Source organism: Glandiceps talaboti, chromosome 22, assembly GCF_964340395.1.
Source record: "Glandiceps talaboti chromosome 22, keGlaTala1.1, whole genome shotgun sequence".
NCBI classification, from domain to species: domain Eukaryota; kingdom Metazoa; phylum Hemichordata; class Enteropneusta; family Spengelidae; genus Glandiceps; species Glandiceps talaboti.
The window spans coordinates 10,632,242-10,644,558 of NC_135570.1; the positions used below are offsets into that span (position 1 = coordinate 10,632,242).

General features: G+C 33.6%; 1 protein-coding gene across 1 annotated transcript in view; it reads right to left on the reverse strand.

The window, feature by feature from the left end:
* The window catches only part of LOC144452562 (zinc finger MIZ domain-containing protein 1-like), a 127,907-nt gene extending 116,220 nt beyond the window's left edge, over positions 1-11,687 (reverse strand). The window contains exon 1 of the mRNA XM_078143667.1: positions 11,604-11,687. The gene's annotated coding sequence lies outside the window, so the exon portion shown is untranslated. The remainder of the gene's footprint in view (positions 1-11,603) is intronic.
* Positions 11,688-12,317: the final 630 nt, after the last annotated feature.

The window sequence follows — 12,317 nt, forward strand, 5'->3', positions numbered from 1 at the left end:
ACTGAGATATCTTTCAAACAGGAAAATTTTGATGAAATGCCCTTACCAAAATGATACTATTTACAATCATACATTAATAAATTTCAAATTCACAACCACACTGTACAGGTACGTTCACATCACAACGACATCTTTGATGTGATTGCAGGCCATCCACTATGTTCGTGCTGTTTTGGCAATGTGGCACTCTTCCGACGACTCATGTCATAATGCTGGAACGGCACTCACGGCGATACCGCAAATGAAGAGGTTATATCGGGTTTATTTCTGACACATTACATCACAACATATAACAATGCATATAAACTGTGTTAAAAGCAGCAAATCACACCATATTACAGCATATATCACAACCCATATCACATTATACATGATTACATAAATGAGTACGTACCTGCATCTGAAAACATTATTGCATACCTGTATGCAAATGAACATGCATACCTGTATGCAAATGAACATGCATACCTGTATGCAAATGCACATGTATACCTGTATGCAAATGAACATGCATACATGTATGCAAATGAACATACATACCTGTATGCAAATGAACATGTATACCTATATGCAAATAAACATGTATACCTGTATGCAAATGAACATGCATACCTGTATGCAAATGAACATGCATACCTGTATGCAAATGAACATGTATACCTGTATGCAAATGAACATGTATACCTGTATGCAAATGAAAATGTATACCTGTATGCAAATGAGCATGCATGCCTGTATGCAAATGAGCAAGCCATCATTCCTTGTATACAAAATATGCAAATGAGCAAGCCATCGTTCCTTGTATACAAAATAATGTGAATGCACAAAATAATTTTTACAAAATGTTTTGCTGTTTGTGAAAAATATATATGTGATAATGACAGAACCTGATGCTGCATGAGTGCCAGTGTGGGTACTCAGGGGTATTTACACTTGTGCTTACGATATCTACTACATTTCTACTCCCTATGCTTATGAAACTACGACATAAAGAACACTGCAAACACCGGTGCACGTATTCCAGGTACGCCATACTTGTATTCATATGAGCATCACAAGACTCTATCAATCATATCTACCATTTCAGTTTATATCTCATATCATTTCATATCATATCACTATCATACCTCTATGTATCATATCATATCTCTACAATAAATCATATCATATCTCTCTATATATCTCCACAGTAAATCATATATCTCTACCAAATCATATCTCTATATATCATATCTCTCTACCATAAATCATATCATATTGCTATCAAATCATATCATCTCCATCACATGATATATCACTACCACATAAATTATACCATATCTATATCATATCATATCTCTATATATCATTTATTTGTCCCATAAATCACATCTCTACCATAATCATACCATATCTCTATCATGTAGCATATCATATCATACCATATTTTGTCACTATGTTTAACTGCAAATTTATAACCCTGGAACAGGAAAGGTAAATCAGCAAAGTCAAATTTTCACTTCTCATTTGGTGAATCTAACGTTATCAAAGTTTTCACCAAATCTCTGTATCATCAGATAAGATGTCATGATCTAAATTCAAACCAAGTCACATCTTGGACAAAATTTTCAAAATTTTCAAAATTGACTATTTACGATACCTTTGTTTTAGTTGTGTATGAATCTATCTAATTGCAAGTCTGGTCAGTTGTTTAGTTGTGGCCATCCAAAAAAATATACCTCTAAACTGTAATGTTGACTGTCTAAAAATGTAAATCACCTTACATAGAAAAAAGACCATTCATTATTTATATCTCACTTTCAAGACATTATTCCCTCTAGTTAAAGTAGACTTTTAAAACAAAAATGAATCACTGCCTGAAGTTCCACCTGTCGTATTTGGCTTTAAATTACTACCTTGACAGACAACAAATATTAAACCTTCCATGACAAATATCATATTCTCTGAAAATAATGCACCAAAAAACAAACAGACCATGACTAAAATCAGATCCTGTATGATTTATACTACAAAACAAGTCACGAGAAAACTAGATCTTGTATGATTTATACAAGTCATGAGAAAACTAGATCCTGTATGATTTATACTACAAAACAAGTCATGAGAAAAATAGACCCTGTATGATTTATACTACAAAACAAGTCATGAGAAAACTAGATCCTGTATGATTTATACTACAAGTCATGAGAAAACTAGATCCTGTATGATTTATACTACAAAACAAGTCATGAGAAAACTAGATCCTGTATGATTTATACTACAAAACAAGTCATGAGAAAAATAGACCCTGTATGATTTATACAACATAAACAAACCATAGCTAAAATAATCTGTCGAAAAAATTATTGAAATCAGGTCCAATATGATTAGCACAACAAAACAGCATTGATCAAAACTATGTAGAATAAAATTTCTAAAAAAATGGGGTAGAATAATGAAAGTTATGACAGAAACTAGTTCCCATATGATTAAATATCGATAACATCAAAAATACAACAAAATATTTAAATAATTAATATAAAAGCAAAAAAACTACAACAAAAATCAAGTTCTAATGTAATTAATTTGAGAAAGAAATTCAACCATAGCAAATTAAGCTCCCCTATATTAATCTATTTGATCAGCGTCTTAAATATACAAAGTCATGAGAAAACTAGACCCTGTATGATGAAGTCTGATGAAAAGTGTGATATTCTTTTAGCAGACTACAAAAAAAGTACATTTTGAATTATGATAGACTCATGATTTTGCTCACTATATTTTCTTCTTTTTTAAAAAAAAAGAAAAGAAAAGTAAAGTCAGCTTCCATTCATATTTCATGCAATACCATTGATAATTTTGTGTGGATTGCCTAGAAAAAAATGTCATATCCTTTCTTTCTCACAATGATGATAAAAAACATCCTGTAGTTTGAAAAAGACAGAAAGGTAAAAAGTGCTAATAAAGTAAGTTTAATTTGAAAGGATTGAGGGTCTGTGGCAAAACTGAAGGAATATATTTTTTTATCCTTTACAAATCTTTTGATGTTACCACTAAGAAAGGATATGTAGTTTGTGAGGAAAACAGCTTTAGATAGTTAGCCGGCAGATTGACTGCAGAGTAATAAATATAATGACCCTAACTGTACTGATACTGTTGACATGTATACCATATGCTACCAGTTTTAATGGCTAACATTGTCCACTATGAGATGAGGAGTGACACCACACACTTGGGATTCAAATAAATATCTATCTTATCTATCTGGCCTTTACTTGATGAATGAAGTGTACCATACCATCATGAGTAACTCATTCAAGTTCAGCTGTTGTGCACACATAGGTTTGTTGGTCTGTTTGTATTTACAACAAATGAATTATAACACTAGTATAGTAACTGTAGTAAGGTATACCCTGGTACGTACAAACAAAACAAACATCCCATTGTAATAATGAATGTACATGTACAGAAAAAACTAATAACCCATTGGTAGTAATGTACCCACAACAAAACAAACATCCCATTGGTAATAATGTACATGTACAGACAAAACTAACAACTCATTGGTAATAATGTACCCAGAATAAAACTAACAACCCATTGGTAATAATGTACATGTACAAACAAAACTAACAACCCATTGGTAATAATGTACCCACAACAAAACTAAAAACCCATTGGTAATAATGTACCCAGAACAAAATTAACAACCCTTGTCAAGGTATGTGTACCCAGAACAAAATTCACAACCATTGTTAAAAAGGTACCCAGGAAAAAATTACACCCTATTGGTAAGGTTCAATTGTACCCAGAACAAAACTCACAACCCATTGATAATAAGTACCCAGAACAAAACGTACTACCAATTTTTAAGAACCACAGCAAAATAACCCATTTCTAAGGATCACAACAAAATGATGCCATGTTGATGAGAGACTCGTGACAAAAATGACAACCTACTTGAAGAAACATAGAAGAGCATCACCAGGAGTGATTGATAAAATTAAAGTACAGCTATAAAGATAATGAACAACAAGTCAAATAAACACGAACTCCAAACTATACACTTCTGTTGTTGACCTCGGCTGACATTCTGCACCAGGCCAGACGAAACCCTGGACACGCACACACTCTTGACAAACTCTCACTAATTCTGCTCAATTTAGAGAATTCGGTGATCAAATGCCACAAATTAGTGGCGGGCTGAACAATGCCATGGGGTGAATGTTGAACAGCTTGTTTGAATGTTCAAACAATGTTAGTTGAGAGCACGCAAACACATGAGCCAACAATACTAGCACATCAGACACCAAATGCCAGAAATATTTGTAACTAATCTGATGATGATCATTGTACCAACATACCCAACAAAGCCCATTAATCAGCCATTACCTTGCTTTTCTTGTATTCTTGTGGTACATTCTCCAAGTTACGACTGCCAGTCGTAATGTCCCATAACCTGCTCACAATTTCAGCCTAGTAGTTGTACGGTTGTAGTGAGTGGACGAGTTGTGAGTTCTGGTGTGTGTGTAATTCAATGCCAACATTGCTGACATTCTGTGTCATAAAGCGCTACTATAGATGACCATGTCATACAGTCTATATCTGATTTCAAACCAACAAACCAAGGACAAACTACAGACAGACGCTTCACACTAAAAACCCTTTTCCACTTCAATCCAGACACGTTTAGTGAATACATTTTACCTTTCTTGACTAATTATACTAATTTTCTAAATTCCATGTACAAGCTTCAAAGTACTTTTATTCCCTTGAATGTAATTACCACAAGGTCTTACAGGGCTCTGATTTCGAAATTACTGACGACTGGACCACCAATGACATCACCATATGACAAACATGGCAGTAAAAGTTAAAAGTGTTAATAGCCACACATAAAATACAGGTTCATTAATTAGCAAAGGGTTTATAACTGTACACTAACTTGTTAGCAATCCCATCATGCACCATATTTGTTCCCACTTTGGCAATTTTCTCCCAATAGAGGTTAAACCATAATAAGTCCATAGACCAAAGTTTTTCATCTTGTCATTTCAAAACATTATGAATTTTATTTTGGAGTTTATTTAGCTATTTTCATTTTCTGGTGGTATCAATTTTGGATACCACCAGACCCAGGTATCTAGAGACAACATTTGTACAAAATTTTGTAGTACAAAATGATAAAATTAGATTTAATTTCTAACATGATTGAATTCGTAAACATCGTTTCTGTAACACTAATCTCAATTTGATCGATATCAACCATAAAGTTACAGAATGCAAGAATTTTGTTCACATATTTTAGCGGGAAAATCCTTAATAGTGAATTTTTTCAAAATGTGGTTGTTTTTTATTAACTTTCTAACATATAAAATTCACTGATATCATTTCTCTGATTCAAGTCTAAAATTGGGCAATAATAATAACAAAGTTGATTTAATACTGGTCTCAAAAACAACAAAATCTCAGTTCACTGTTTCCCCTTTCTTTTAGGGAAGCATTTATATTGTAGGTGTACAACCAGTGAAAATCAAATCACAGAAATTTAGAGAATGTTTCTATCCAGTATAAATAAAGTTGTGTGTAGATACATTTGTAACTTTTCTACAATGTAAAAATGAATTACCGATGGAATGACACAATTTTTTTCAGCATTTTTGAGAGGGTAGTGGGACGAGTGGCATGTGGCATACAGTACACACTATCATGTGGTGAAAGAGCTTGAATTGCATATCAAATGAACGGTAATCGCTTGGAAACTAAACCAAAGAAATCGCGTTAACGAAACAAGCACATCCTACTTGGCTGCAGTTTACACTATGACACTCCATCAATCATTGTTAACTCGACCGGAATACCTTGGCACTTCAACAACAAACAAAAACAAACAAAAAAATGACACCTTTATACATGCACCTCTCCTAAGTATCGTTCAGATAAACAGGCTATAGGATTACAAATATTGGATATTTGATGAAGAAACAAAGAAAGAAACCAGAATAGTTTTGTAGAGAGTTTGATGAGATTCTTTGATATGATCAAATTACTACCTTCATGATTGAGTGAGTCAAGACTAACAAAGAGTTTGTAATACTTGAGAATCAAGCTATGAAGCCACGGCCAAAAAAACGACTTTGTTGGCAAAGAACCACTTCAAAACAGGTCCGGTGAAACTATGTTGAACCAAGAATTCAAATCACCTTCCTGTTTATGCCAGAAAGATTATTATTGTGAATGAAATTAGAATTCATCACCTCACTGTAATCTGTAAATATTGTTAGCGTTTCAGCAGCCAAAAATGGTCGGAATTCCTTCAGCTCTACAGTGATGTTTTCCAGATGCACATACTATGGTCATGTGATTGGTGCAGCAGACTACAAATGCACAAAATTGGTTTTTACTGGCAACATTTTTATTTGTGATGAACTTTTTGTATTCAGGTTTTTTTGTTGTATTAGTCATGGGCATTCTTTTATTTGGACTTCAGAAATATCATAATTTTGACATCTGTGATGTGCTGGCGTTTTTTTTCCCTTGTAATGGTGTAAATTTTTGTGAACACATTTGATTTTTAGTAACAATATTTTTGATCTCTGGTGAGCTGACAGTTTTTGCTGTAAAATATGTCATTTTTTCCTACTTTCTAAATAAATAATTACACACTTTCTATAAATGCAAAATTTGGTTATTGGCACAAAATTTGATCCCTGATGATCTGGCAAAGTTTTTATTGTAATGTGCCATATTTACTTACTAATAAATGCACAAAATTGGTGTTCGGTAATTACATTCTGATCTCTAGTGAGCTTGGCAAAGTGTTGGTTCGAATGTCCTTCTCTCTTTCTTTGTACTTTCAATACATGCAAAAATTGGCAAGAAATTTTGAACTCTGATGAGCTGACAAATTTTTTTTAACTCAATGTTTTTGTACTTTCTATAAATGCACAAAATTAATGTAGTTTTTAGCAAATAACAGATTTGTCTCACGAACTGGTAGCATCTAGATTTTCTTCCATTGCAATTTATCACACATTTTACAGTGTATTTTCAACAAACACAACATTTCACTTTCACTGTACAGTTTGATCTCTCACTAAAGCTGATAATATTTATCAAAATGATGGCGGTTATTTTTTTTCTAAAAATGAAACATTTGGTTTTTAGTATCGACATCTTGTCTGTGATGAGCTGGCAGTATTTGTGAGGTTTCATTGCAACGGTGTTGTTAGTTAACATTCTACAGAAATAAAGAGTGATGGATTCCATTACCAGTACAGTTTTCATCTGTACTAAGCTAGCGGTATTTGGGTTGTCTGCCGCAATGGAATTCGAATTACTTCAGCAATTATCCAAAACTAGTCTGGTCATCATGTGTTACCATAACAACCACTGCACCATTGCCATAGAAACTTTTGCAGAATTTGCAAGCAACTGAACCCATTAAATGTTCATTCTTACTATTGTTGCTATGGCAACCAGCTAGCAAAGAAATGACTGTGTACAGAATTAAAATATTCCACATTGAAATATCCTATCATTGCTTTTAACAGTAGCTATTTGATGACAAAATATGAAATTTTGTTGTTTTTATTGTTGAAGATCTTTTAATTCAGTTACGAGGACATTACGTTGTCAGTAATCAGAGCATAACTGTTTACAGTAACTATAATATCCATTTGAAACTACTCCAATAGTTTCAGATTTCTAAAAATGTTGATGTTGCATCAACACAGTCATGCCATTATGCCTCCAAGGAAACATCAAAAGACCCTGAGAGTGCATACTTTAAATCAAATTATGTCTGGTTCCTACGTCCTAAAATTGCCCTCTCTCTACAGTGTCTTGAAATTTACTGGGATACCATGCTGATAGCTCTACAAAAGAACAGCAAAATAACCATGGCAACACACTTTTATTTAGATTCACCTGATATTGAACATGATGCTATAATATTTCAGAATAGGTAAATGACAAAAGTTGTCATGTTTATTCTTGGCACTTTGTTTTGTATTGCTTTGCATGTGACCCTATCCTATGTATATGTGACAACAAGTATTGGTGTTTGTACATTGATAATATAGAGGTAGAGGTAGAGGTAGAGGTAGAGGTAGAGGTTCAGGTACAGGTACAGGGATAGATAGATAGATAGATAGATAGATAGATAGATAGATAGATAGATAGATAGATAGATAGATAGATAGATAGATAGATAGATAGATAGATAGATAGATAGATAGATAGATAGATAGATAGATAGATAGATAGATAGATAGATAGATAGATAGATAGATAGATAGATAGATAATAGATAGATAGATAGATAGATAGATAGATAGATAGAGATAGACAGACATACATGGATAGACAAGCAGAGACAGATAGACAAGCAGACAGACAGATAGACAGACAGACAGATAGACAGACATAGATAGATAGATAGATAGATAGATAGATAGATAGATAGATAGATAGATAGATAGATAGACATACAGGTACAGAGACAGACAGACAGACACAGACAGATAGATAGATATATAGATAGATAGATAGATAGATAGATAGATAGATAGATACAAATATAGACATATACAGAGATACAGCATGACAGATACAGAAACAGATACATACATTGTAGATATAGCTACAGATAGACATATAGCTACAGAGACAGAGCCAAATACAAATACAGACATACAAACTAAAAGATAGCCCAGCTGAATTGTTATGTTTCATTTTCATGAATTTACAAGATTTTAAAATGGAAGCATTTTGAAACTTTGAACATTGTAAAACAACCAGGTCTTTTTTGTGAAAACAGTAGAATGTACCCCAGTAGTGAGAGAAGCTGAGCATTACTCTGAAATGCGATAATGAATTTGACACCTTTATGCAGACAACAGGTAGTACTCAGACACCTAATACTTTTGGCAGGACAAACACCAAAGAATGACAATAAGTAAACCTCTAATTGACATGAATATGTCCAGTGATGCAGCAAACCGTCAAGCCCGTTATTTTGCAATCTAGGAGATTCACACGTCTTTTGTGACTGATATTCATTGGCTGAGTAATAGCATTAGTCGCGATAACATTGTCTAACTAACAAACAAACATGGGTTTGTCTACCATCTATTGATACACAACCATTGACTTCTGCCACATCACTAAAGACACATTTGTTGGTCGCCATAAATCCTGCAACGACCTGTTTTTTTTTTACAATCCTCTCGTTCAGTACACAAGCACTATTACTCTCCAAAAGTCAAATGGCCTCTCAACTACTTAGGCTTACAACGTGAACGTGAATAAGATTTGTGTTCTAATAGAATGCAAATATGGTTCAGTTTGCTGTTTTTATAACGAGTTTGATTCAGCTATTTTTGTTGTAACTACATTTTTGCTTAATACACAAATCTTCGTGAAAAGATATTCTCAAAAATTTTAAGAGAGACAAAGAACCTAGATGTAAACTCAAAATTTAAATGAAATGAGGTTTTTTTTCTTCAAAGAAATGATTCCACATATATATACACACACCACTACTGATGTTCTACACATTATATTACCAAGGCACTTATCTTCTGTTTTTTAAAAAAAAGTTATTGATTTACTTTTCTTTCCCCTTTATCTCTTTTTTTTAGGTGGGGGGGGGGGGGAGGAGGGTGACGTGGATGTTGGGTGGGGGTATTTTGACAGTTGCAATCCCAAAACTTGGTTTGTGTATACATTGGTCAGTTTTTGTGCTGCGGCAGTCAGTATTCATTGTTCTAAACCACCAACCCTAGGTTACAGACATCGGTCACTGTTAGTAGCATGCTGCAATGGGACACAACTGTCACTGTTTTTGTGCTACTGCAGTGGTTATTTCATCATTCTAAACCACCAACCCTGGGTTACATACATCGGTCACTGTTAGTGGCATGTTGCAATAGGTATTTTGACATCCTAAACCCCGAACTACAGGTCATAAAAGTTGGCCAACACCAGAGTAAAGACTACTGGCTAGGCAGGTGCTGGTTATCTGAAGCTGGTATCAGTTGCCAAGTCTGCATATTTTCTCTAACCTTTGCCACGGCATCGACATCAAACTACTTCATGATGCATTCTCGGGCAAGTAGTCTATATTTGACCACAAATGTACCGACTGTCTCCCACTACACTATGTCACCAAACTTTGTGTAACCCAAATCCAGCTTTCAATGTCTGCATTTCTACAAACTTTTCTTCAATAAACATCGAATGGAACAAAACATTTCAAAGAATTCTGAGTTTTTACCACCACACTACATATAATGTAAAATGTTTGCAGTTCAAAACATTTTTTTCGCATTTTAAAAATATTTGTATCAAACAGGAAGACGGTATGTTTTTTCAAGGGTAGCAACACTGCCTACAAAAATTCAATCATCTTCAATTTGTTATAAACACAATAAATTTTTCTAATTTTTCTGAGTCAACATTGAACAGCAGGAGTTTTCTTGTCTGCATATTTACTTCGTATTCCTAGACTGCCTGCAAACATGCCATCACTTTCAATTTGTTGCGAACACGATAAACTTCTATGCAGTTTCTTGAGGATTGTGAATTATTACACAGGGACGTAATAACAGTTGTACACTAATATAGTCCATTTAGGGGAATAAAATTTCACCAAATGACAAAGTATCTAATCTAAAACGCACTAACATATAATAGTTGATGGATAATTAATAAACAGAATTTGCTGTGCATATAATAAATTTTAATTCATAATTCTGGGTTTTATGAGTCACTTTCATTATCATAGTCACAAGGTGGAACACAATAAGTCATAAGTTAATGATGTGAAAAAATGTTTATATATCACATATTTCTATTTTCTCCAAAAGTAATTTGTGTTTTTCCTCGCCCATTTCTGTTTTTGTTACAGTGCAGGTTAATACATCACAGATACAGCATTCTAGTTATTTCATATTTCTATTTTCTCCAGAAGTAATTTGTGTTTTTCCTCGCCCATTTCTGTTTTTGTTACAGTGCAGGTTAATACATCACAGATACAGCATTCTAGTTATTTCATATTTCTATTTTCTCCAAAAGTAATTTGTGTTTCCCCGCCCATTTCTGTTTTTGTTATCGTACAGGTGAATTAATACACCACAGATACAGCATTCTAGTTATTTCGGATTTCCATTTTCTCCGCAACTAATTTGTTCCCCCCACTTTCTGTGTAGTGTTTTTGTTGAAGTACAGACTACATGTAATATACCCAGATACAGCATTCTAGTTATTTCATATTTCTACTTTCTCCAGAACTAATTTGTTTTTCCCGCCTTTTTCTACAAATTTTTTTTTTTCGACTTCAACTCATTGTACATCATTTTCACATTCAATTTTATCAAATCAATGTTCACTGTGATTACATAAGATATATTAGTCACTACACATCTACAAATTTTCCTTTCCTCCATGAAATCAGCAAAAATCTGTCTTAGATAAACATCTTCAGAATTAATATTTAATTAAGTGTTGAATAATCTCACAATATTTAATTAAGTTTTGAATAATCTCACTAAAAAGTAGCGCTGATACGTACAGAATGCTGAAAAAAATTGAAATGATAATTTCTATAATCTAGATCTTACCTTTTATATCTCGATATCAACACATCAATATCTTGTATGTGGTTACCTTGGTTACATGTGGGAATAATCATATAACACGAACTGGTACAGAAAGACGATTTAGAACTGGCCTTCAATCTTTCACATCACATCTGTAAGGTTGTCTGTAAAATTAGATAAAAAAAAGAAACATTTGAATTAACAAAAATTCTTCCTTACTTTTACATGAATTATATGAACCTGGAATAAGGAATATGTAAATTTAAATTGTTTAAACCTCCTGATTTGTCCAATCAACATCAAGGGTGAAAGGTCATAGCACACCACCAATGTCAGGTAACCTTTTATGTAACATTTATGGTGGAAAAAGCAACAATTTTATCCAACTCCCCCCCTAACCCAACTGTGGTCGGGGTTCGAACCCCATTCAGGGTTCGATTAAATTTACCACATTGTAAGTAAGAAGAATGTCGTTCAGTTGGACTCCACCAAACAACGCAGGTTTTCCGCGGGTACTCCGGTTTCCTCCTACATTAACACTGAACCCCTGAGGGATGGCCCTCACTGGACTTCTTGGGAGACAAGTGTTTATATGCTTAAAGAACTATCCAGTATAAATAACGATATTACTAGTCTTGGATGGTGCCGTAAAAGAGGTGGTAGTTTACGATGATTTGTGTTTCATCGTATACAAGTTACCATGGTAATACGATATATGAAAATGTTCCTGTACAA